The sequence below is a fragment of the Pteropus medius genome, unplaced genomic scaffold (genome assembly GCF_902729225.1).
Source record: "Pteropus medius unplaced genomic scaffold, Ma_sr-lr_union100, whole genome shotgun sequence".
NCBI lineage: Eukaryota > Metazoa > Chordata > Mammalia > Chiroptera > Pteropodidae > Pteropus > Pteropus medius.
In genome coordinates, this window is record NW_024349801.1 from 8,790,114 (window position 1) to 8,815,271 (window position 25,158).

Sequence of the window (25,158 nt, forward strand, 5' to 3'; positions counted from 1 at the left end):
TAATGGTATATTTTGGAGACTTCATCCAGAGAGCCATTTGGGCCATCATTTTGATACATTTTTTGGGTTATTTATTTTAGATCACCAGTTGTCGTCATCGTCGTCATCGTCATCGTCGTCATCATCCTCCTCATCATCACAATCATCACAGTTACTGAGAGCCTAATTTACATTGGTTGCTCTTTTATATTAGCAAGTTTACTTATACTATCATGGCTTTGGGAAAGTTACTTCACTTCATTTGTCTTAGTTATCTATTACTGCGTAACAAATCGCCCCCAGACTTTAGTGGCTAAAAGAACAAAAATGAATTATCTTACAATTTCTCTGGGTCAGGAACCTGCACCTGGCTTAGCTATTTCAGCTGTCCGCCAGGCCTCTGGTCTTACCTGAAGGCTCAACTCAGGGAAGGTCTACCTCCAAGTTCACTCACATCGTTGTTGACAGGATCCATTTCCTCATGGGCTGTGGGAATGAGCACCTCTGTTCCTTATCGACTGTTGACTTTAGTTCCTTGCCACATGAGACAAGGGTAGGGTAGCTGAGAGGCTGTGAGATGGACATCCAACATGGAAGCTGTAGTGTTTTTATAGATGCATCTAAGAACTGATAGTAAGTCCCACTCACAGTCAAGGGGAAAGAAAGGGCTATAATTGGCGTGACTACCTTCGGAGGCAGGAGCCCGGTTGCCACCTTAGAGACTGCCTACCACATCGCTCCTCTCTGGTTCTTCGAGTATCAGATGAGGCAGCAATAATACCTAGTGAGGGGGGTTGTTGTGAAAATGAAGCATGAGGGTTCTGAACAGCACCTGAACTCGGACCTCTGTTTCCTCAGCTCAGTGATACCACCACGCTTTGTTAGTGTCCCCATTCCATGCTGTAGTCCAGAACGTGTCTCCAGGTAGAAGTCTGGGGAAATTGTAGTTCTGACCCATTTATTTCTTGTCTCTCACAATGTTTAATGTTCTATGACGGTTATTGTTCACTGTCTAAATTCAGTCATTTCATATATTCTCCCAGTCTCTAGTTCTGTATGACTGTATAGAAAGACCAGGACTAGTTACTTAAATAAGAACAAAAGTGAAAATTGCCCTCATTCATTCAATTAAGAATTATCTATAGTTATATATTTTACATATGAATTTATACTTTGTAAGAAACTGAGATACTCCAAGTAAATCTGGGATATATCCATTGAGGAAACTGGAAAAGGTGGACATTTGAGGCTCCTTGAACCCTGCCCTTCTCTTCCTCAGGTTGACGCTGCGCTGATGTGTCAATCAGATTTACTTGGGCCTGTTGTCACCTCTGTCCTCAAATTCTTGCTTTCTAGTTATGAAACGCAGAATGCTGAAATCTCTGAATAAAGGGAGCCTGCAGGGGCCTTCAGCTGTAAGTCTCCCATCTCAGAGTAGAGAACCAAGTATTTAGGAAGTTAATTTTTTTTTTCTAGGAAAGTGTTATTTAAGGCTTGAGCAATCCGTGGATTCCACTAAAAAAACGCAATTGTTTGACTCTATTTTTAAGTTCTATTAGTCTCTACCTGTTTTTTGTTTACCTTTTGCTTCGATGACGGGCATCTGTCTGGTGTTGACAGTGAATGTATTTACCTTTATGCACAGGGGACAGGATGAAAGCCAAGGCCGAGTGCCCAGCGCTGTGCTCTGCAGCACTTGTCTTGGAAGGTGTTCTCTCCTTTGCCCGAGAATCAGCTGACTGGAGTGTGAGGAAAGGATGGTTCGGCAGCCACCATACCCCAGTGTCTCAGGTTCCAGTGCAAGTTCCTGGCCAAATAGGGAACTGAGGATGTCTCTGTCTCCTTTCTGATTCATCCTTTATTTTCAACAACCTCCTGCAGCAATGCTGTGCCTCATTAACTCACAGGAACCTTGGTAGCCAGGAAGCCCTGAAGATGCGTAACTGGACCTGTCCTCTCAGGCTCATCTGAAGAGTGATCTGACCTCACTCCACCCACATTCAAAATTGAACTGTTCATCGTTTAATTCTGTCGGGGTCCTGACAACTATAAATAAGTGATTTTCTATGTACTTGTTTAATGTCTGTATCCTCTATTAGGCTGTAAGCTCCATGGACATGTAGGGCCCTGTTCTCATTGTGGCCCCACTGCCCAGCACAGGACTTGATACATGGTGTGCAGCCAAGAACCCTTTGTAGTTTGAATTAAGGAATGAAAGGATATACTCAGCTATAGTTCAGTCTTCTTTAAGACCTACTTCAGGTTTAGAAGGCCTGGGATCAAATCTTAGCTCATTAACTGGGGGATTTTTTAAAGGGCTTTATTTCTCAGAAGGTGTCCAACATGAAAGAATGTCTCAGTAGTTGTTATGGATGTTGTTGTTGCTGTTGTGAGTTTTGAAATTTCTAGTGGAGGGCTAGTTACTGGTATTTGGTCTGCATTTAGTAGAACCTGTAGAAATTTTCATTCTCAAGTGCCCCATGTTGTTCTTTTAAAAAATTAACCACGTGTGGTGTACTCGAAAGTACTGTAAGTTTGGAATAAGTCAAAATTGAGGTTTGTATACTGGCTCAGTCACTTACCACCTTCATATCTTTGTTAGTTACTTCTTTGAGCCTTGGTTCTGTCATCTGTAAAGTGGGACTGATATCTCCTACCTCATGAGGTTGCAATGGGGGCAAGTTAGTAGAGAGTCTGTAGAGAATGAACAGAGTGCTCTGGTGTGTAGTGGGTGTTCACTGAGTGGTAGTAACAACTATAATGGATTATCTCAAATGTGTCAGCCCCTATAGCGAGCTACGTGGTGAATCGACATTAGAGACGGTGATGTGAAATGGTCTAGAATGCAGGAATGCCACATAGATTTTTTATTGTGTTCTAATTTTTACTGCATAATAGTAGCTGCCCATAGATTTGTGGTGAGAGGGATTCTGAAGTTGCCTGCAGGCTCGGACAAAAGGGTGCCGTGCTGGGTTAGCACTGCCCTGTTCACAGTGGAGCACAGCATAGGGAATACTGTCAATAATATTGTAATGGCTGTGTGTAGTGCCAGATGGGTACGAGAGGAATTGGCAGGATCACTTCACAAATTGTATAAGTGCCTAGTCACTGTGCTGTATACCTGAAACAAAACAAAAGAAAACAAACAAAAAGCCCTAAAAAACAAAAACAGTGGCAGTTCACCTTTCATACACTGGTGGTCTCTGAGTCTTCTTGGAGAAACTGCTCTCGTTGTCCAATGTGGGGTTAAGGATGAGAGATTTGGGAATTGAAAGGGGGAAGAATAAGAAGGGAGGTTTGGGCAGGTCTCTAGAAGATGTCATGTCCCAGCCCATCCTGACTGTGTCTCCTCATGATGGCTCACCAGGGGCATAGGCTCCTTCACAAGGGATAGAGGGTCACATCCAATCTCTGTGTTTAGTGATCCCCTCTTTGCTGCCCTGTGTTTGCCGCTAATATGGACTCTGAAGTTGTTTGCTCCAAGTTTCAAGGCTCATTAGGCAGGTCAAGTTTGGCTTTCCCTAAAGAGCAACCGGTTTCTTTTTGGACGATGGTCAGCAAACTTGTTTTGATTTCTTTGATACCCTTCACCCTGGCACTGGGCATCACTCTTCACTGATTCTTAACTAAATGGAGGACTTTCTTTCTCTCAGAGGTGGTTGATGATGACCTGCAATTATTAACCAGCCTAACAAAATGGTGACAGGGAATGTGAACAAATAACTAGAGATGTTCTGTAGAAAGGACCCCAAAGTGGAATGATTTTCAAAGGTTTGTCCCCGTGAGGTGAAGCGAAACGATGCATGCAGAAATGCTTGAGAAATTAAAAATTACCATGGAAATGCTGACCATCTTGTTGTTTTCCATATAGGGATTTAAAAAATGACTTTTCCTCCTGGTGCTTTGCACGACGAGCTCTTAACTTTCAAGTCTTATCTTAAATGTCACCACTTCAGAGATGCCTTTGCTGACCACCCTATTAAAAGTAGCACTTTACCTCTTGCTGTTGCTTTAAGAGACTATCAGCCGCTGAAATAATTGGGTATGGCCGTGTTTCCTGTTTCATTGCTTATTTATCTATTTCTTTCTTTCTTCCACTTTAAGATCCATGAAGGGGCCCCATGTCTATCTAGTTCACGAGTCTATCCTCAGTATCTAGTATATGCCTGGCACATAATAAGTGCTCAATAAATATCTGGTGAACGAATATTTGGGACAAAACATGATATAGCTAGTTCAATAAATATCTGGTGAACGAATATTTGGGACAAAACATGATATAGCTGCGGGATTAGTGTGGGGCTAAAATAAATGCAACGAAGGGTTTGTGTGCTGGTCATCTCTCTTACTAGTTGTGTGATATAAGGGAAGTTACCTCTCACTTATAGACAGGAAAATCAGAGAGGAAGCGATGAACATAAATCGCAGGGTAAGTCTTTTTACAAATGTAAGCTGTTACTAAAATAATTGGTTATGAATTCATTCCCTTACTCATTCATTCAGCAACAATTTGCTGAGTATTTATTATGTGCTAGAAACTCTGCCAGGGGGATTTTCTTTAGGAGAGAACTGAGCAGCCCACAGATGTGGTAGCTTTCGTTCCCTTTCTGCTACCCTTTTTTTCTCCCATTCTGGGCCCAATCCACCTGGCTCAAGAGCAACTTTGGAGCTCCCTCCCACTGCTGAGTGGTCTCTTTAGTTCCTTGTTCTCCAAATAGAGCTACTGGAGTAGAGAGAAAAATGGGTCCCAATATAAGACAAACAGCACTGAAGAAATATGATCTTGTTGACTATATGAGTATGGGCTGAAAGTTTGGCTATAGAAATAAGCAAAGGAGGAAAGTGATACTTGTGACTTGAAAGATGCCGAGATTTAGACCCAGATCAAAGACTTATTTCATAAATGCCTACCGTGTGCTAAGTACTTTGCAGTTAGTCTTTCTCATTTTTATTTCAGGTTTTTCGTTCTTTGATGCCCTCTACCATCTTTTTCTAAAATCAAATAGATGCCAGTCTTCTCTGCAGCTCCAAATCCTGCTTGTCTGTTGACCCCAGGCCAAATCCTCTGTCCTCCCCAATGCAGACAACTTCTCCTTTCTTTGAATTCCTTTAGATTCTTATTTTTACCCTCTTATGGCGATACATGGAGCTTAAACTCTCAGCTCTCTGTTGATGGAAAGGAAGATGAACTCTGTTAAATTTAGAAAGGGGGCAAAACCGGCGTGAGGTTCCTGTAATTTCAGCTATTCTACTCCCCAACTTCAGTTTTATGAATTTGTTTGGAATTTGTGGGGTCGTCTCTGCTGACCAGATTCATAAGAGACTGTTACATAAATAAGAGTCAATCTGTTGATTTACTGTTCAGTGCTATCTCTGCGACTTCGCGCTCCCTGGAACTTGCCACTATGTCCACATACCCACCTGCAATGAATGGTACCGTTACTCACACAACTGCTCCAGTGAGTAAGTGGGACGCATTCTTGACACGTTCCTCTTCCTCTCTCCATGTATCTAAATAATCGAGCCCCGCACATTCAGCCTCCAGATGTCTCTTGAGTTGGTTCACTTCCCTTCATGCTCACCTGCACTCCCCGGGTTCAGAATCCTATCACCTTGACGACTGCATCACCTTCTAAATCTCATCTTCTTTTACTTTCATTGGCTCTCCACACCGTGCCAGAGCAATTGCTCCAAAGTTCAGTTTGGGGATTAAGTCCAATCGTGAACTTCTGTCAAGTCTTTGAAATGAACTGTTTCTCCCTCTTTTTGAAAGTCTTTTTTGAAAATGACTCCCCTGCTGATGAGTCAAACATTAGGCTCATGTTCTCATCTTGCCTTTATTATTGACGAAGGACCCTTCTAGTTTGGGATCTGTTTTGCTCCCAGGAATGCTCTTCTCTCTCTCTTCCACGACCACCATGTGTATGAACGATTCATACTGGACCCCAGCACCTAATGCTCTTCCTGACTACTCTTAACAGGCAGCTTTCTATCTAGTCATCTCTCTGATGTAGCAGAAAGAAATTAGTGTTCAAGAGAGCTCATTGTTAATGCGCTTGGGCTGAAACCTAGCTGAGAAGGGTAGCAGGAATCTCTTCCTGGGACCCCAGTTTCAGACAACTCGGAGGATGTTCTTTAGCACATCAATAAATTCTTTAACACATGATAAATAAAAACATTTATTATTTTCTGGAAAGAATGCTAGGCGAGGACACCATGGAGAGATTCCTTTGCCAGGGCCAATATTCTCTCTCAGAGTACACTTATGAGGGGCCTTTACCGTTCCCCTAGAACAAAGAGAGAAAAATAGCCTAGAAATGCATCTTCAGTTACATGATCAGTTTCTGGAAGACCACTGATGCTCTCTGGACTACTGACAAATTCTCATACAAACCTATGGTTGGTTACCTTGACACCTGGACCAATTTGATGTCCATTTTGATGTCCTCCCTTCAAATACCCACCCCCCACTCCACACACAATCCTATGAGGTTGTTATTATTCATCCAATTTGAAAAACCATGAAGTTAAATAAGCAAGATTAAGAAATGTTCAAAAATTATTTCCCTGTTACTGTCACAGCCAAGATTTGAGCCTAAGTCTGTGTGTCTGCAACATACTGTTTTTTTTTTCAGTTCTATCACCCTGATTCCAAAATAAGGAAAATAAGACATTTAATTAGTCATTTAAAACAACTTTTAAACATGACCTCTAAATAACTTTCCTAATTTCTTCACAATGGGATGTTTACAAAGAGCATTTTCAGCTTCTCAGGAGGAATTCCGGGACTGTGTAGGAGACACTGACTCCATTCACCCACCAACACAATGTGCCGGAATCCATTTCTAGGGTGGAGAAAAGGGAACAAGAGGAGAAGAATTCGGAGGAGGGGCAGCCCCTGAAAGAACTTAATTTGTTAAAGTTATAAAACAACACATGCTCATTGTACGCATTTTAGATAAAACAGAGAAGTATAAAAACAATAAACACCACATTTAATATGATGCTAAAATGTGGTGGGCATCTGTTATTTGTCTACTCAGTCTCCGATCCTCACTTTCCTCCACTGCCTGAAGAAACCCAGTCTTTATTTTTTTCTGCTAATTTCTTTGCCTGCTCCAACTTTGTGGTTTCTGTAGAAACTTCCATTTTGTTCCATGATTCTTATACCCCTACCACTGCCCTCTACGGGCCATAGATGATTGATTGGTCCAAAAGGAGCACCTGACCCAAGATAAGTTAATTACAACCCCACCCCCTGGATTTTTAAATGTGGGGCCGAAAGAGCATCTGTCTTTCTCCAGTAGTGCAGAGTATGAGATGGAAAAAAATATATTAAGAATACTCAATACTCATATTTGTACAAGGTGATGAAAATCAGTTTCTAGTAATCAGGAATAAATATGCCCGCCTGGGTTTCATTCTTGGTTTTACTCTTTATTAGCTGTACGACTTGGGCAAGTCATTTCGCCTTTCTGCGCCTCAATTTCTTCATCCATAAAATACTGTTCTGAGGATTAGATTGGTTAATAAATATAAAGTGCTTCGATCATTAATGTGCACACAGTAAGCGCTATGTAAATGTTCACTGCCGTTAGTGGTGGCAGCTGCAGCAGTAGTGGCGGTCGTAGTAATCATAGTAGTTTCACATGCAGAAAGGTGTGGACACCAGAGTGGGTGAGAGAATCCTAGTGGCACTCATGTTTCTTGGTTTGAGTTTGTTTCTGAGATCTACCGCAGATCTCTGCTTCCTAGTGCTTGGTCTTTTGAACTGTTCTGGGATTCTGTGAGTCAAAATATTCCATTTTTATTTAATCTCCTTGACTTGAGTTTCTTATACTTGCCACCAAGAGTTCAATAACTAAATTTATTGGCACTTAACATGTTTAGTTTATGTGAGTTAATTGTATAAGTAATATAATAAATACTCCCATCTGCTAATTAGAAATAATAATGTTTAATATCTTGACATTTCTGCTTCAGATTTTTATTTTTATAATTATTATTATTACGTAAAATGGGAGAGATACTGTCGAAGCCCCCTTTGTACTCCTCACCAGCCTCATTTCCTTTCCCCTCACCCCAGAGAAAACTTGGCAAATATCCTTCCCTTCCATAATTTTATACAGTTACTACATAAGCACTAGTGGTATATTATCCAAGTGCTTATCTTTCTGCAACTTGCTTTTAAAATTTAACATACTTATTAATGAAGTTCTTTCATTTTAGGTGCTGAATTTTTTATTATTTATTTTTTATTATATTTATTGAATATAACGTAATTTATAATTGCTTTTCTGGTGAAGAGTTAGGTGTTTTTCTCTTATTCATTTATGTATTTATTTATTTTGCTCTCACAAACCATAACACATTTGTTAATTTCTTCTTGTATATGTGCGTGAGCATTTATCTGACGTACATATCTTAGAGAAATGGGGTTACTGGTTAGCAAGATTTGGGTGTTTTTAACATTACTAGATGCTATCAGATTGCCAAAATATATCTTTATCAGTAGTGTCTGCAGGATCCTTCCAGCATTTGACATCATCATTTAAAAAAAGGTGCCAGTCTTTTGGGTGAATATGGTATTTTTATAGTTGTTTCAATCACTTTTTTTTGACAAATGGATGCATCGAAGAAATTTTCATGTATTTTTTGATTATTCATATTTCCTTTTTTATGAATTGAATTCTTGTAGCTTTTACTAACTTTTCTATCGAGTATTTTTGCCTTTTCCTTATTGATTATTAAACATCCTTTATGTATTCCAATACTAACCAATTGTGAATTAAAGGCATTCTCCCAGCCTGGAACCTATTTTTCATGATAATTGTTTATTTAGTTATATAGAAACTAAGATTTACTTTTAGTTAAAATTCACAATCTGTTTCTTTATGATTTGTGCTTTTTGATGTGTTATTTAAGAAATAATTCCATATCATTGAGTTAACTATATTATTTTATAATTTCTCCTTGTTAAAGTTTTGATTTTGTTTTTACATTTTATACATTTATTTCACCTAGAGTTTATTTTTCTGTTGTATAAAATAGGTATCTAATTTTATTTATCATGCTATGTGAATACCATTTGTAGCAGCACATTTTAATAAATAGTCCATCATTTCCTTACCAGTTGGTAATGTCAACCCTTTTTATATCAAGTATCCATGTACATGTGATTCTGTTTCTTGGTTCTTCATTCTGTTCCACCTCATCCCATCCCATCCCACCCCACCCCACCCCACCCCACCCCCTCATCCCATCTCATCCCATCCCATCATTTCATGTTCTGTCTAGCTATCCCTGAGTCATTCTTAATTGCTATAGTTTAAATATCATAGCTTATGAGAACATAGCCGTGGTGGATTTAAAACTTATCGAGAGGTCCAGTTTTCTACCTTTTGATTCTGAGAAGTTTTACCAGTTATTTGTAACTATTAGGATGTGGTGAAAGTGATGTTATGTGACTTTTAAGGCTAGATCCTAAAATGTGATGCAGCTTTTACCCAGCTCTCTTGGGACACTTACTTTTACAACCCAGTCACCATGCTGTAAGTAAGCCAAGCAACTATGCAAAGGAGCCAAGTATTGGTGTTGTAGCCAACAGCCCAACCTGTCAGGCACCAGTCGGCATCAACTGTCAGCATCACCATACAGCAATGTATATTGGAACAGTTTTCTCTTATCATTCTTCACACTTGTCTTTGCATTCTTGCATCTTCCTCCTTCAGTATAAATTTTAGGATCTGTTTGTCAACTCCATGAAAAATCCTGTTGGGATTTTAATTGTAACTGTATTTGTATATTAATTTGGAGAGACTTGAATTTTTGATGGTATTAATTTTTTAATTTATAAATGTAATATATTTCTTCATTTATACATTTTTATATCTTTCAGTGATTTTTATTATATTTCCCCACAAGTCAGGTACATTTTAACAGCTTCGTTCCTTAATAGTAATTGAGTACCTTGAATTTTTTCTATAATAATTTCTAATTGGTTAGTGTTGGTTTATAGCAATGTTATTTATTTATTTTTATTTTGAACTTTTATCCAGACATCTTGCTAAATTATCCTTTTACTTCTGGTAGTTTTGTTTTCCTGTATAATTCTTAGGATGATATATAATTTGTATATAAAAGCAATATCTTCTTTTTTATTTCTAATTTTTAAGTCTTCTGTTTCTTGGCCTACTCATGAACTAAAATCTCTAGAATAGTGGAATAAAAGTGGTTATTTAGAACTTATTTGCCTTTTTCCTGATGTTAACAACAATGTTTCTAATATTTTACAATTAACTATGGATTTTACAGCAGGGTTTTAGACATCATTTGGTATCAGGTTAAAAATTTTCCTTCTATTTCTAGCTCCTTTAGATTTTTTTCTTGAACGAGTGTTAAATTTTATCAAATATTTTAGCTGTATCATTTGAACCATCCTTGCATTCCTAGGATAAGAATCTGCTTGATCATGATATCCTTTCTGCTAAGTAGGGTCATGAAAGCCATCAGGGTACCAGAAGTCTGTGTATAATACCTGGGGTAGCTGGGATATAGATAACATTTGATGAACCAATCACCCATAACTTGCTGATTCTTTTTGATTCTCTCTTTAAATCTATATCTCCCAGGAGGTGTTGAGTATTTCTATCAGTAGGGGTGTAACATCTGCTTGTATCTCTTTCGGTGACATTAAAATTTTTCGGTAGGTTTTATATGGTCAACTCACTCCATCCTTTTATAAAATTCCCCACTAGCTTTACCCTTAATAGCTTACTTAATTGGCCATTGATAATCATTGCCCAGATCCATCATTTTGTTCAAGGTTACACAGTGATGATGATCTTTTTTTATTTTTTATTTTTTACCTGGAATTCTTTAGACAAGAACTTTTCTTCTCCTCTCTTTTTAATTCTTTTAAATTTGCCCTGAGGTAGAATTCATATAGGAAAGAGAGGATAAATACTTGATTTTTCTCCTCTTTGTTTTCCAGTTTTCAATATAATGAGTTAGTTTTCTAGCATCCTCCACAAACCGCGTGGCTTATAAACAACAGAAATTTATTTCTCACAGTTCTGGAAGCTAGAAGCCTGAGATCAGGGTGCTAGCATGTCCAGTTGAAGGCCATCTTCTGGTCTCAGACTTCTTTTGTATTGTCACATGGTGGAAGGGACTAGGGAGCTCTGTGGAGTATCTTTCATGAGAAGACTAATCCCATCATGAGGGCTCTTTTCCTCATAACTTAAGCACCTCTCAAAGACCCCCTTCCCACCTTCTAATACCATTATACTAGGTATTGGGATTTCAAAATATGAATATTTTTAGTCGGGGGGTACAAACATTCAAACCGTAGCAATGACAAAATTTTTAAAAGAATATCATTGTGAACACATGCATTTTAAAATGATCAATGTGTTTCAATCAATGACAGATATTATTCTTTTTATGCTCAGATTTTCCCATCTTTGGTCAATGGAAGTTCCTTCAAGTTGGCTTCTGAGTCCTTTTGATGTGATCCCAGAAGTCTTGGTGACTCATGCCTTCTTGCTTGTCTCTGACTCATCTTGTTTATTTCCTGCACTAGATCTGTAACTAGCTGTTTCTCCCAGGAGCAAGTGCTTCCTATCAGTAAGAAACGATATTTTGAGACCAGAGTCTGGATACCGGGGGTGTTCTTTGTATCAGGTTGGTCATTATGCACAGGACGTTTCTGCAGTTAGCTCTAGGAAACATATTTTTAAGAACAAGTACATAATGAGTTGATACTAACAATATAAATACTCAAAACAAGTATTTGTTTGTGGTTCTTTTTGACCTTAGGACATATGCATTTGAGACTCAAGAGGAAATTACTGTATTTTAAAGTCACTTGAAATAATGTCTCTTGATGATATTATATTACAGTTAGGTTCTTTGTTTCATTTAGTTTTCAAATTTGAAATGCTCTTTCTTATTCTGATTAAAGATTTTAATACAATTGGTATAACGTTTTCATAGTTCCAGAGGCATGTCTGCAAAACAAGATATATTCAAAGAAGTCTAGCTTTTATCTCAAACCTGCACCCTATTCTTTCCTTATCCCTACGTGGCACCTTAAAAGAAATACAGGCACAGTTTTTAATTGTAAGCAAATTCACTCACATATACTCGTTCCTTTCTTAAATAAAGATAATATACTCTACATCTTTTCTACTTCTTGCATTTTAAAAATTAACAATATTCTCTGATAATCACTCCATAGCTGCATATATTTTATTCCTTTTTATAACTGCATATTAGTTTATCCAACTAGCCACATGCCCATAGACATGTATGTTGCTTCTAGTTTTTCGCTATTATAAACAGAACTTCAATGACTAACTTGTTCATATCATCTTATTTTTTTTCGAAGAATTTTAACTCTTTCCTTTCCTGGTTATTGTTTTTTCTACTTATTGAAGGCAATCATTTAATTGCTCCTTCCTCTATATGCCAGTGGTCTTTCCAGCAAGCAAGTTACTATTTTCTTCTTTTGAAGCCCTTTACTTTCCATCAGTTCTCAGTCCTCCCATGGAATACCATCTACAGTTGCTGGGCCTTAGTATTTCATATATATGTTACAAGTACCTTAGGTAGGTTGGGAATGCCTCCGTGCCTTCCTCTGGGGCCATTGATGGGAGATCTGTTGTTCCCATTGTATCAGATTTACTTCCAACTCTTAGATATTGTGCCTGAGATTGTCTGGCCAGTGTTTTTCTTCAGTTCTAATATAGGACATGTAAGTAATAAAAGTGGTAACATGGTAAAACAGAAATATTCTTAGAGCTATTTTGCAGTGTGTGACTGAGTCCACCTGTCCTGTGTATATGTGGTCAGTACTGTTAGCTCTATACCTGAAATACGTCCTCTATCCAACCACTTCTCCCCATTGCCGCCACCTCCTCCTTTGTCTCCTGCCTGTATTAACTGCAGGAGCTTCCAAACTCTACTTACCTCTTGCTCACGTGTGCCCCAGCACCCTCTAGAAAGCCAAGGTGAACATATCACTACTTGACTGGAAAAAACCCAATGTCTTCTCATTGCACTTAGGAAGAAATCTAAGCTCCTTATCATATTTGCAAGGACTTATACGACGTGACCTGTAAGTCAGGAGCAGCAGCTCGTGGCCTTATACAAGGACTTTTACTTCTCTGACCCCATGAGCTTCCACTATCCAACTTGTTTGGTGTTTCGTGGCATCTCCTTTCCATCCCTCAACCTGCCAAGTTCATTTCTGCTTTAGGGTCTGTGCACAGTTAGAACATTTCACTCTGCCTGAGATGTCCTTTGTGAAGCAGGCTCTTATCGCCGACTTCATCTTATTCCTGATTTTGCTCAAATGTCAGCATCTCAGAAAGGATTTTCCTGACCACACTATCAAAAGCAACTCCCTGACTCCAGTCACTCTACGGTATCACTCAGTTTTATTTTTTTCATAGTACTTATGTGTGGCACCTTATTTTAATGCGGCAGCTTGGTCATAGCTATATCCCGGCACCTAAACTCTGCAGAGCATATTATAAATGCATAATAAACAGTTGTTGAATGAATGAATGAATGAATGAATGAATGTCTACCTGTGTTCATGGCATGGACAACCTGGACATTCAGCATCAGAGGAGGCACAGTAATACCCAACATCTCTGTTGAGTGGAGGTACCACACATTGGTCTAGCGGTCCATTGTGTTCACTTTGTCTTTGCACTGATTGCCCTGTGTGATCCTTCCACGTGAGCCCTCCAGAGTGGGAAGAGGGTACTTCATTTTACAAATGAGGACACTTTGTTAAACCATTTGCTAAATGTTACACTGTGGCTGAGGCAGGCCAGGAGCTGCGGCTCCTGACTTCCAGTGCAATGTTTTTCTGTAAGTTCCTTCCTTCCTGTTCTGAACTACAGGCAGAGATAGTGAAGGTACCACCTGAGGACTAAGTTTTCTAGAGGCTTAAAGTAAAATTAAATGCAAAAAAGAAAGCAAAAGAGTGCATTTAAAAGAAAGAGTACATATTTACATATATATATACTCTTTTTAAAAGTATGTATGTATGTACTCTTCCCATATAGAAAGAGGAAAAGAGATGAGCTGCCAAGATTTTTCCTGACAGTATTGCAAATGTTCCCTCCTGGAGCTCTTTCTTTAACTTCAGCTGGTCGAGTTTTCATGTGGCCATTGGGAGATGGGACTGCATCGGTGTAGGCTCTTGGTTTTCTTTTAAATAAGTCATTGAAAGTTAAATGTAGAGATCAGGGCTTCTCAGAGGTGCATTTATTGATTCTGCACCTTCAGCTCAGGAGAGAATAAAGATGACAAGGCAGCTCATGGAAACCATTTTCCGTTTTGAAAGGAAGGTGAGCAGGGTACCGGCTTCCCAGGAAAATGGACCCGTGCCGGCCCCTCTTTAAAACACTCTTCTCAAGGCCTTTATCCTTTGTTCTAAGCTCTGAGGCTGTTTCTGGCTTCCTCACAGCCAAACTAGCGAGAAAAAAAAAAACAACCCAAATTTAGATCTGCATCCAACATACTTATACACAATAAATATTTGGGAACAAAAATGGTAGAATTCGGTCAAACTGGCGGGTAAACATAAGTCCTCGGAATTGCCAGTTTAAATTCTCTGCTAAAAACAAATCTGGTTTTGCGTCTGTAGACAGTGGAGTTGAAGAAACCATTTTATGTGCACTTTATCATTTTATGATGTTCTTTTTAAAATGTTTATCTCAATAGCCTTTGAGGAACTGGAAACAAAATCACCGATTCCTTCTCCGCTCACACTCACTCCCCCAGGAGGTATCGTCAGCTTTCTGATTTATTTTACTTTTAATAAAATATTGAATGCCATTTTCTCTAATTATTTCTCATTGAATGTACTCCTTAAGTCCCCTTTTTTCAAATAAAAAGAATAAAACCGACCATGTAATAGGACAATGGTTCTATCACGACTGATAATTATACATTTTGTTCTCATTGTAATTGCCCTGGTTTGAACTGTGCTTATTTTAGCAGAAAGCGTTCATTATTTTATCAACAACTGGCAGACCCCGCTGGTATTTACTGACTTTTCTTTAACCAAAACAAGGATTATAGCTCCTATCCATGGCTCAGCTGCTAAATCTTTGCTAAGAAATTTGGGAACCCCTTTTGAATGAAACACTGTACAAAGCTTTAAGCACTCTTTGCAACTGAGTTGTATTAAATGATAGACAAAAAAAGCCCTCTGAAGAATTGGTGCTTAATTACAACTTAATTAGCATAATTATGCATGCTAATAGCATCTCAAATGAATAGCAGTTGTCAGGAGGTTGGGACCATCTGTAAGAATGTCGGATTAATACATCATTTTTTATTTCTAACAACGCTGTAACTCTTTCCCTGAAAGTGATTTTCATTAATCAAGTTCATTTTTATTATATAGAAAATTTGGCATTTTTCATTATGGGCCATTATCTGTTTCCCCATGCAGCCCTAATACAACACTAATGAGCCCCCGTGTGGCTGGTCCGCACTGACAATGGTGGTACAGGTGTATTATTATAATTGTTACAAACAGCACATTGTACCTCTGGAGGAGCGGGGTTCTAATCTCCCAGCACCCGCTTTTCCACTTGGTACCTCCCCAGGGCCTAGTACAATTTTCAGAGCTTTATGAAAAACATACATGTTTGTGGTTACAAAGAAGCTATTTAAAGAGAAAGAGGCCCGGGATTACCTGTGGCCAGGATGCTGTTTTGCTGAGAATCCCTTTCGTGGAAATAGAAAATTGGGGGGCGAAGAGGAGTCTGTCAGCCCCGCTCTGGGGAGGAGGGAGGCAGAGGCTTCGAAGCCTCGGCGTTTTCTGCAGAATGATCCGTTCCTTCAGCATCACTCATTGCTAAACATGGTCATAAAACCGCAGGGGGGACGTGTGTCTTCATGGTTCTTAGCCCCAAGAAGCACCCCAAATGGCAATCTCGAAATTCACATCTGGATTCACACACACATGCTACAGCAGGCCCTGTAAATATCTAGAGTCTGTCTCTCTCTGAGCTGCCTTTTGCTTTTAACTGGCTTTTGATTGTTTTGAGGGTTTATCCACACTCCACCTTTCCCCCACTCCCCACCCCCAAAAAAAAAAAAAAACCAACCAACCAAACAAACAAATCTCTGCTGGCCCTCTCCCCATACACATCCACACAGGCTCTTTCTATTTCATTATTTTTATAGGAGCTTTACCTATTCCTGCACCCATAGCCCAGGTTGAAGCTCAGGGTTGATGCTCGGGACTCCTTGAGGAAGGGGAGGAAGGTCCAAGCTCAAGGGGAAGCATCAGCCTTATCTACTTCTGCGAATCCAAAATAAAGTGGCTGCAGCTTTATTCCAAACCTCATTTCCAGGGCAGAGGAAACAAGCCACTGGCCGCTGAGACGAACTCTATGGTTTAGAGGTGAAGTCCCTCTCTTTAGCATCACAAACTACATGGGGGCTGGGAGGGGGCTCTCTGTGGAGCCAGTGATGTGTGTTTATACCTCGTACCCTCAGATGTGAAAAACCGGTCTGGAGAGAGGGCCTCACTGCCTTGGTGTGGTCTGGGAGGATGCAGCAGGCTGTGAGCATCTTCCCCGCTCAGGGTCCCCAGCGAAGGTGAGCACATCAGACACTGTGCTGGTCACACGTGCAGGGAAGCGTACGGTGTGAAACATGCAGGCTGTGGAGCAGAACAATTATTTGTCTTTTAGGTGGTTTTGTTTTGTTTTGTTTTGTTTGGTAATTTGCTAAGTCTGGTAACTCTGCTTTAGAAGCAGATGCCTGGCTTTGAATCTTGGCCTTGCCCTCGCAGACTGTGTGACTCTGGGCAGCTTACTGAACCTCTCTGTGCCTCATCTCCTCTATAAAATGAAGACAGTGCTACCAGCTTTGGAAGATTATCGGGAGGATTAAAAGTTTTTCAGAGGTACTTAGAACAATATCTAGCAATAAGCACTGATGAAGTGATACGTATTAGTATTGTCTCTTGGGAACTGGGGGCCAGTCGGTGGCCTCTGTTCTAAGTATTGCATTTCCGATCGTCTCGTTTGTCTGTATATCTGTAATGTTAGACCCTGAACATTTTAAAAACAAAAAGTTTCACAAACCCTTGAGGCTGGCTGATGTTTGCTAAGGTCCCCAAATCAGGTGCAAGATGCCACTTGTGGTTTAAGTGTAAAATGCAAGGGCAGCTTGTTGTAGGCGAGGGCCAGTGGGATCAGAGGTGGTGCAGAGTGATGGCTCCAAGCACGGGCTTTGGAGCTGAAGGGCATCTGGGTTCCCTAGCTTCCCAGTTACTAGCAGCGGGATCTTGCACAGGCTCTTTGAGGTGACCTGCTGTGTCCTCACTGGCAAATGGAGTTATTCATGGTTGCTGCCTCGTGGGGCTGCTGGGAAGGCCACCAGAGATATTATGGATTGCTCAGAGCAGTGCCTGCAGTATAGACAGACCCCCAGGTTAGTGGGAAATAGCCATGGGCTTGGAGACCTATTCCTCATCTGACAAATACTTGCTGTATGACTCTGAAGCTACTCAACCTCTGTGCCTTGGTTTCCTCCTCCGCAAATGTGGATAATGTTAGTACCAACACCATTGGGTGGCGATCAGATGTGCAGAGCACTTAGGATTGTGCTTGACACTTACTTGGTCCTCAGCTTAGGCTGTTGTGATTTCAGCTGCTATGATTCCTTCCGTCCTGCAGACTCATCCCTTGGAGGATTAAGGTCCCGGGTCCCAGCCAGAGTGAATTCTCAGGTTGGGTGTCTGTATAGAGCTTGCCTGGCGTACAGTGAGCTGCCATCGGGAGATGCACTGTGCCTGTGACAGCTCCAATCAGCCTGGAACAAGAGTGCACCAGGCAGTCCTGCCGACAACATTTGCTAGGGGGACACGGGGTTCTTTGGAAGGTCACTGGCTGTGTACTTTTGTTTTTTGTAGTTTATGAAATGGCTTGATTTGTGCTCGGTACCTGCACGTGCGTGCGCGCGCGCGCACACACACACACACGCGCGTGCACAGACATGCACACACCATAGCCACTGTCCTATGAGGGTCTAGGTCTGCTGCTCGCTCTGTACCTGCAGGGTCACCGGAGTGACCTAAAGGAAGGCATTTCTCTCTGCACTCAAGAAGGGAGAGTTCTCATATTTTCCTGTTAAAAGGGTTGAGAGTAAAACTCATTGAAAAAACTATGAGACTCTTTTTAAGTGCTTGCTGTTTACTCCATCATCTGTCTAGGCAGCTGTGGATTCTTTTAGCAGACGTACGATAAACGATGTTTCTCTGTAAAGGGATGCAGTTTCATCCAGTGGGACTCTGAGGGACTAGGGGTTTGCTTCTCAGAGGAACTTTTGACCTAGTGAAGGAGACAGTATGGCAGTATTGTGGAGGCAGGAGGGTGGGTCAAGGGGGCTGGAGGAAGCTGGAAAAAGAAGACAAGCTGAGAGGGAAATGGTTTCTAGAGGCGCTGTAATTACTGGGCCGCCTTAAAATCTGGTCTCTGATTTTTAAATGCCCATCACGCACAAGCAAGCGTGTCTACTATGAGGAATTTATCCTCCAGTCCTGCGTATGAGACTGTTCGTTCAGCATGGATTTGAGAAACAAAAGACTACAAACAACCAGGATGCTCATTAATAAGAGAATGGTACATAAATGATTGTACATCGAAACAATGGGATATTATGAACTTGCGAAAAAAGAATTAAGTGGATCCCTATACAATGACATGGAAAGATCTCAAAGCTCTTTTGTTGAGTGAAAAATACCGAAGGCGATAGAATGAGTTTGGAATGTTGCCCTTGATGGAAAGAAAATGGAGCTCTCCACAGTGTTGGGGCCTGGGTTTGGGAGTCTGATGGAGACTTCACTTCTTCGTATGTGTTACTGTTAGATTTTCATTTTCCCACATGTGCACATTAATTTTTCAGTTGAAGAAAGAAAATGGAAAAATCCTTCCTCTTCGGCAAGGCACAGAGAAGGCTGCAGGCTTGGAGGCTTGGAGTAACAGGCACCTTTACCCATCGAATCCTTTCTCAAAGATTCTTGAGCTCGTCCAATCCCATAGCTGGTAGAACCACCTCATCGATAATTCCCCAAGATCGTTTGGCCTCATGGGAATGTTGACAGAGCTTCATTTGAATAAAATTTATACCTGTCTGTCTTATTCTCGGAACCAAAGTAGTTTGGGGTGGATTTTCTAAAAGGGCCATATCAATTAGAACCAAGAAGCATCTCTTAAGATTCTCTAATCAGAAGAAATTAGCACTTCACACACGGCTTTTGTGAATAATAATCCTTTGTTGTGTTGAAACCTCTCTGAGCCTGGACCCAGGGAGCACTGGGTTCACGCTTCTGACTTGCCAGGAGAGAACTGAACTAAAACTAGGAGCCCTGGCTTCTCTCCCAGCTGGGTCAACATACATACATATAGTTTGTGGTGAGTCACCTTCCCCTCCAGCCTCAATTTCCTCATTTGTGAAAGGTGGGGGGGAAATTTACGTCTCATCATGGCTGGGACCCTTCAGTTCTGATGTCTCATTATTTCAGGAAACTTAATGAAGGAACAGAGGAGAGATGCAGGTGAAAATTCTTCTGGCCTATGGATACCAAGATGTTACTGCTGACACTTGCTTGTTGTATCTGTCTGCCTAACCATTTTTTTTTTTTGGTTTAAAATTAGAACAATTTAAAAAACGACACTGAATTTAAACAACTATCTTAGGTTTTCTGCCTCCCCAGTTTGTTTTGAACCCATTTGTGTTTATGACCCCTGTGGACATCCTTGTTCTAGAGAACCAGCCCCTCTTCTCCGGCCCCATATCTGATATGATCCTGGCCCTAGGTCTTGCTGAGAAGCATTAACCTGTGGAATCAATGACCTCATTCTACTTTTTCCACTATGCTTTCTGGTCTTTGCTTCCAGGCTCCCAAGAGTTATGGTCTTCTGGTTCCAAAGCCAAAATGTTTTCTAGTTGGTGTTTCCAAAGCCAAAATGTTTTCTAGTTGGTGTTTACTTTAAAAAAGGAAGGAAGTGGGAGGAGGGAGGAGGGAGGAGGAGAAGGAAGGAAGAAGGAAGGAAGGAAGGAAGGGAAGGAAGGAAGGAAGGAAAGAAAAGAACGAAAGAAAGAAAGAAAGAAAGAAAGAAGAAAGAAAAAGAAGAAAGAAAGGAAAAGAAAAGAAAGAAAGGAAGAAAGGAATTCTTTAAATGCTTGGAGAAGGCAGGATGGGGATGGGTGGGGGAGTGGTGGGTGCTATTCATTAGAATTCCTATAGAGTAATCAAGTCTTTTCATTTCAAAGGGTGTTGTTGCCTGGGAATTAATATTAGATCTGATTTTGAAATAAGCCTAATGATGATGACTTTTGGGGGGTATATATTTTTTTTGCTGCATTTGCATAAAGCTTTTTTCTCAGCTTGGCATATGGAAGTTAAAAACATGAGTTCTGCCTTTAAAATTCTTTTTGGCTTATTATTGGGCAGAAAAGATAATTGTTCAGAGGGACTGCAATGAGCGAGGGTAATTTAATGTTCTTTGAAATGTTGCTTTTGAGATTAAATGGCCTTCCAGGATCCGAGGCCGTGGGCTGGTCAGTGCTGGGAGCACTCAGGAGCACTGGCTCTCTAGAGCCTTTGGGGCTGTCCTGGGTGTGGAGTGGTCAGCTCAGCATATATACGTATCCACAGGCCTGCCTTTCTTATCTTATGTGCTGCAGCATCACCTCTGACATCTTCTGCATCCCCATAACTAGTAACAGAAGAAAGTGAGCAGCACACACATAATATGGTGTTTTTTCCTGTATTAATTAGCTATTGCTGCGTAACAATTTACTCCTGAATGTAACGACTTAAGATAGTGAATATGGATTATCTCAGTTTCCACATCAGCAATTTGGGACTGGCTTTGCCCGGTGGTTCTGGCTCAGGATCCCTCTTGACCTTCCTATTCCTCCTTTTTTTCTTTGCACACAGTTTTCTCTCTGTTTGCAAATCTTTTGATCCTGCTTCCTTTATCAAGTGGCAAACTCCTATCCATCTTACGGAATTCCGATGAAATAACCCATCTCTTTTATTTCTCCCCTCCCTCTCCCTAGAAAAGAAGTATGACATTTGGACATACTTCTTTTAAAATGAGAGCTCTGATTTTTTAATGTTTGTGTGCATGATGTCCAGACTTGAATTGTGTAATACGGTGAACAGTAGCCACATGCAGCTATTTGAATATAATTTAAAATTAATCAAAATTAAATAAAGTAGTAAATTCAGTCCCTCAGTCACATAAGCCGCATTTCACAGGTAGGTAGAGAACCTCTCCATCATCGTAGAAAGTTCTGCTGGACAATCTAGTCCAGGGTGTCAGCACTTTCAAGTCTAGGGTCCTGTCTTCTTCATCCCCAAAACATTTTTTTGTGGTCCGAAGTAGTAAGTATTTGACCCGTTCACCCCTCTATTGCCTGGGTCTGACACAGTGTCAGGTTGAATAGACTGAGAAAGTGGTTTCTGGAGGGTCTCAGAAACTTATTTGACGTATATTGAGTTCCCACTCTATGTCAAACATTGCATGTCTTGTCACTGGGACTGAACGAAAAAGAGATAGTGTGGTAGTCTGTGTTAATCTATTAGCTCAATCTCTATTTGCAACATGCTTTGTAAGTGTCACCTTCTAGCCAGAGGTGGCAGCACGGCACAGTGGCCATTGGTAGATGTACGTATAATCCTGCTATGGAGTTCCTGAGAGTTCTTTTGCTTTTCCAATACTGGTGTTGTCACAATGATCTTTTCTGCCAGATGATAAAGTGTCTCCCTTCTTCAACCCTGTTGGAGTACAGGAATGGTAGGTGGGGCTGCAGCAGCCATTCTGTGGCCACGAGGTCATAAGTGAACATACTGAAATGACAGAGCGAATGATAGAGAAAGGTGGGGCATAATGTTGTAGAGTCTCTGCACCAGCCCTGATCACATTTCTCTAGGTTCCTTGTTGTTGAAGAAAAGGTACATTCCTGTTTTTGAAGATATTATGGTTGGGTTTTATATTACTTGCACCCAAACGCAGTTCTAACTAACACAGATGGAACGAAGAAGCTCCCCAGTCCCGCCTGATGCGAAGATAAGGAGGATTATTCTCCAAGCTTAGTGCTTAGGACCTCCAGCCACTGCGAACACAGCAATTGCAGGCAGTGATATTTCTGACCAAGTCATCAAATAAAGAGCTGGAGACTGGGCCCACCGGAAGCACTGGAACACAGTCTCCCCTGGGTTTGGCCGGCGTGGTGCTCCACCTGCTTGTTTGACTCTCAGAACCTTCTAGGAGCTTTTGAAAGTGGCATCACTAAGGCTGTTTCCTGAAGGGCACCGCAGAGCATCTGTACCCACGCTGACCCGTGGGACCATCAACTGGACAGTTCCTCTAGCCCAGTGCTGCAGAGCCTAGAAAGGAGTAGAGAAGGTTCTGGAATTACTTTGGAGTCTTTCATTTTGCACATTTCTCATATTATATTTTTGACTTCAATTAGCAGGCCAGAGAAAATACTTTATTCTGGCTAAATGCCATGAAGGTTATCAGTGGGTGAGGATTCCAAGTACAACATTGCTTTTATGTTAACCAGATCTCCTGTACATCACATTTTAATATGTCAATTAAGTACTTAAGTACACTGAAGGAATGCTGTATAGTGTGCTTATCATCCAGGGGGAATAAAAACACTTGTTGATATTGAATGAAAAGGGCAAACTTAGTTGTAACTGTCGAACTCCATTCTTAGCAGTGCACTATTATATGGCCACTGGTTTGCAAGGCTTTGAACCTTTAATTGGCCCATAACAGCAGAGTGACAGCAAGCTAGATTTCAATCAGCATACTCATGATTTGCCAGTATTTTGAGCAATAAATTTCTAGCTAATAAATTTCCCATAGCTTCCTTTGTAAATGCCAGCTAAAGGCCTAAACATTCCGTGTAGATTTAATTATACATTTAGTGTTCCTGTAATTTTGAATTAATTACATGCCAAACAGATTTATGTTCTATGTACTTAATAAACCTCAGTAAGTGCCCTTTTAGCAATCATTTGGTATTTAGGACCCGGTTTGTTTTTTAAAAATAATGGTTCGCGTCCCTGGGTCTTGTTGTTCCTTCCATATGTCTGGGTGTTGATAGAATTAGAGAGACCAGATGTTGATACTGAAACGAGAGCAGAGTCACTGGTGGATAGCGGGGTTTGGGCGTGTGGGGTGAGGAAGGGGGATGAGCTCATACTTGGACGTCAGAGAGCCGAATCATCAAATTCATCAGCAGGTTTGGGTTTTGGCGCTTGTCTCAGACCACGGCGTGGTGGAGGGCGGATGTTGCACTGCGGGACGAGATGCCTTGTGGGGGTGGGGGTGCAGTGTCCTTCCTGTCTCCAGGTGGTCGGTGCCCCGATGGCCGCTAGGGATTTCATTGTATTTTTTTTTTTCTTCTTTAGGTGCTGCTACTTATTGTGTTCTTTCTCGGGACAGCCTTATTTCCAAGCTCACTGGGGATCTTGATTATATTTATTGAGAATTTACTCATGCCCAGCACTATGGTAAATGTTTATGAGTTTTGTTTCGATGATTTCTGATTCAGCCCTCTGTGGTAGGAGCCGGGGGAAGGGGGAGGGGAGAGGGATGCATTTGTGTTTAACAGATGAGGAAACTGAGGTCCAAAGAAGTGAAAATACTCGCCGAGGTGACAGTGTGAGTAAATAACAGAGAGGGAACAGTTCTCCAGTGTCTGTTGTTATAAGGTCACTCATCCCATCATGTCCCCCCATGACCTTCGCTAAACCTAATCACCTCCCAAAGGCCCTTCCTCCAAATACCATCACATTAGGGACTAGGACTTCGACATATGATTTTTTTTTTTTTTTTGGAAGGGGACACAATTCAGTCCATAGAACCCTCTGAAATGGCTGATGGTAACTCAGAATGGGAGGAAAAACCAAGAATCAATGACCCCTGGAATCTCTCAGACATCCTGCCAGCAAGCATTTCGCTCTGTGCTGTAGAGGCACCTCTCAACAAGGACACAGCCACCACATTTCATAAGAGCCTTCAGGAGAAATCTTCCTTTAGAGCAGAACGGGAAGAGGCAGGCTCTGCCCTCTGTGTGAGAAGATAAAAGTCCATCGGCTGGGGAATGCAGAGGCAGGTGGGGGTGACGAGAAAAGGGCAGCAGTGAAATGAAAAAGCAGCTCCTGGGGGTGGGGTTGGGATTCTTCGTAAAACAGTCGCATAACTTCTCCCTCCGCAGTGCCAACGCCTGATTTCCCTTGTTGTCGCGGGTCAGGGAGGCCGGTTTACAAGCAGCTGGATAAGGGATGCCGCGCAATCACTAAAGATGTTCTTTCTCGCTTTGGGTGAATTGCTCGGGCAGATCGCGCCCACTGGAGACGCACGCTGCCACGCAGAAGAACGCACACAGCAGTGGCTCCTGCCTCTGACCCCCTCCCACCCTCGCTGATGGCAAGTTCAAATAAAGGGAGAAAACTGCCATTTTTGCTGGCATTCTCTCTTTATCTGGAAATGTCCTCGGGCCTGTGAAATTAGGCAGTAACATAGCATGAGGCCGTCATTATTGCTAGATAATCGACTGCATATCCCCGAGTGAAACAAAGGTGGTTACAGAACAGTAAAGTCAATTATCATTTATTAATGGTGGTTACAGAGCATAGCAGAGCAATTTATAAATTGAATTTTTAAATTGAACAGCTTTCTGTTTTTATTTTTAAAGGCAGGAGGCAGCTATATGGAATAAAGCATGGGACCATTAGCTGGTGACACGGTGCACATGTTTTTGGAGATTCTTTTTGAGTGAATTCTTTAGTAGATCATCTTTCTGATGCACCTTATTCCTTCGAACGAAAGCTTCACAGTGTGCTGATTCTCTCCAATCTGACTTGGGTAAGTGGACACAGCAACTATTAGTGTCTGTCTGTGGCCATAATGTGCATTTTATCCACACACACTATGTATGTCTTTAATCATGCAAAAAGTACACATAGAAATACATGAAAAGAGACATAAGAAAAAATCCAGAGGAAGACCAGGTAAGAGTGAGCTAACCTCATGAGACTTTCTCATCACTAAGTGTTCCATTTTAACTGGACTTGAAATGGAAAGGGAGAGATTGCTAAAAAATGAG

The 25,158-nt window shown here is 41.1% G+C and overlaps 1 long non-coding RNA gene across 1 annotated transcript in view; it reads left to right on the plus strand.

Moving 5' to 3' along the window:
* LOC120622990 (uncharacterized) overlaps window positions 1-24,912 on the plus strand; it is a 106,028-nt gene extending 81,116 nt beyond the window's left edge. Inside the window, exons 2-4 of the long non-coding RNA XR_005658613.1 lie at window positions 23,459-23,560; window positions 23,891-24,165; window positions 24,752-24,912. This is a non-coding gene — a long non-coding RNA (uncharacterized LOC120622990). The remainder of the gene's footprint in view (window positions 1-23,458; window positions 23,561-23,890; window positions 24,166-24,751) is intronic.
* Window positions 24,913-25,158: the final 246 nt, after the last annotated feature.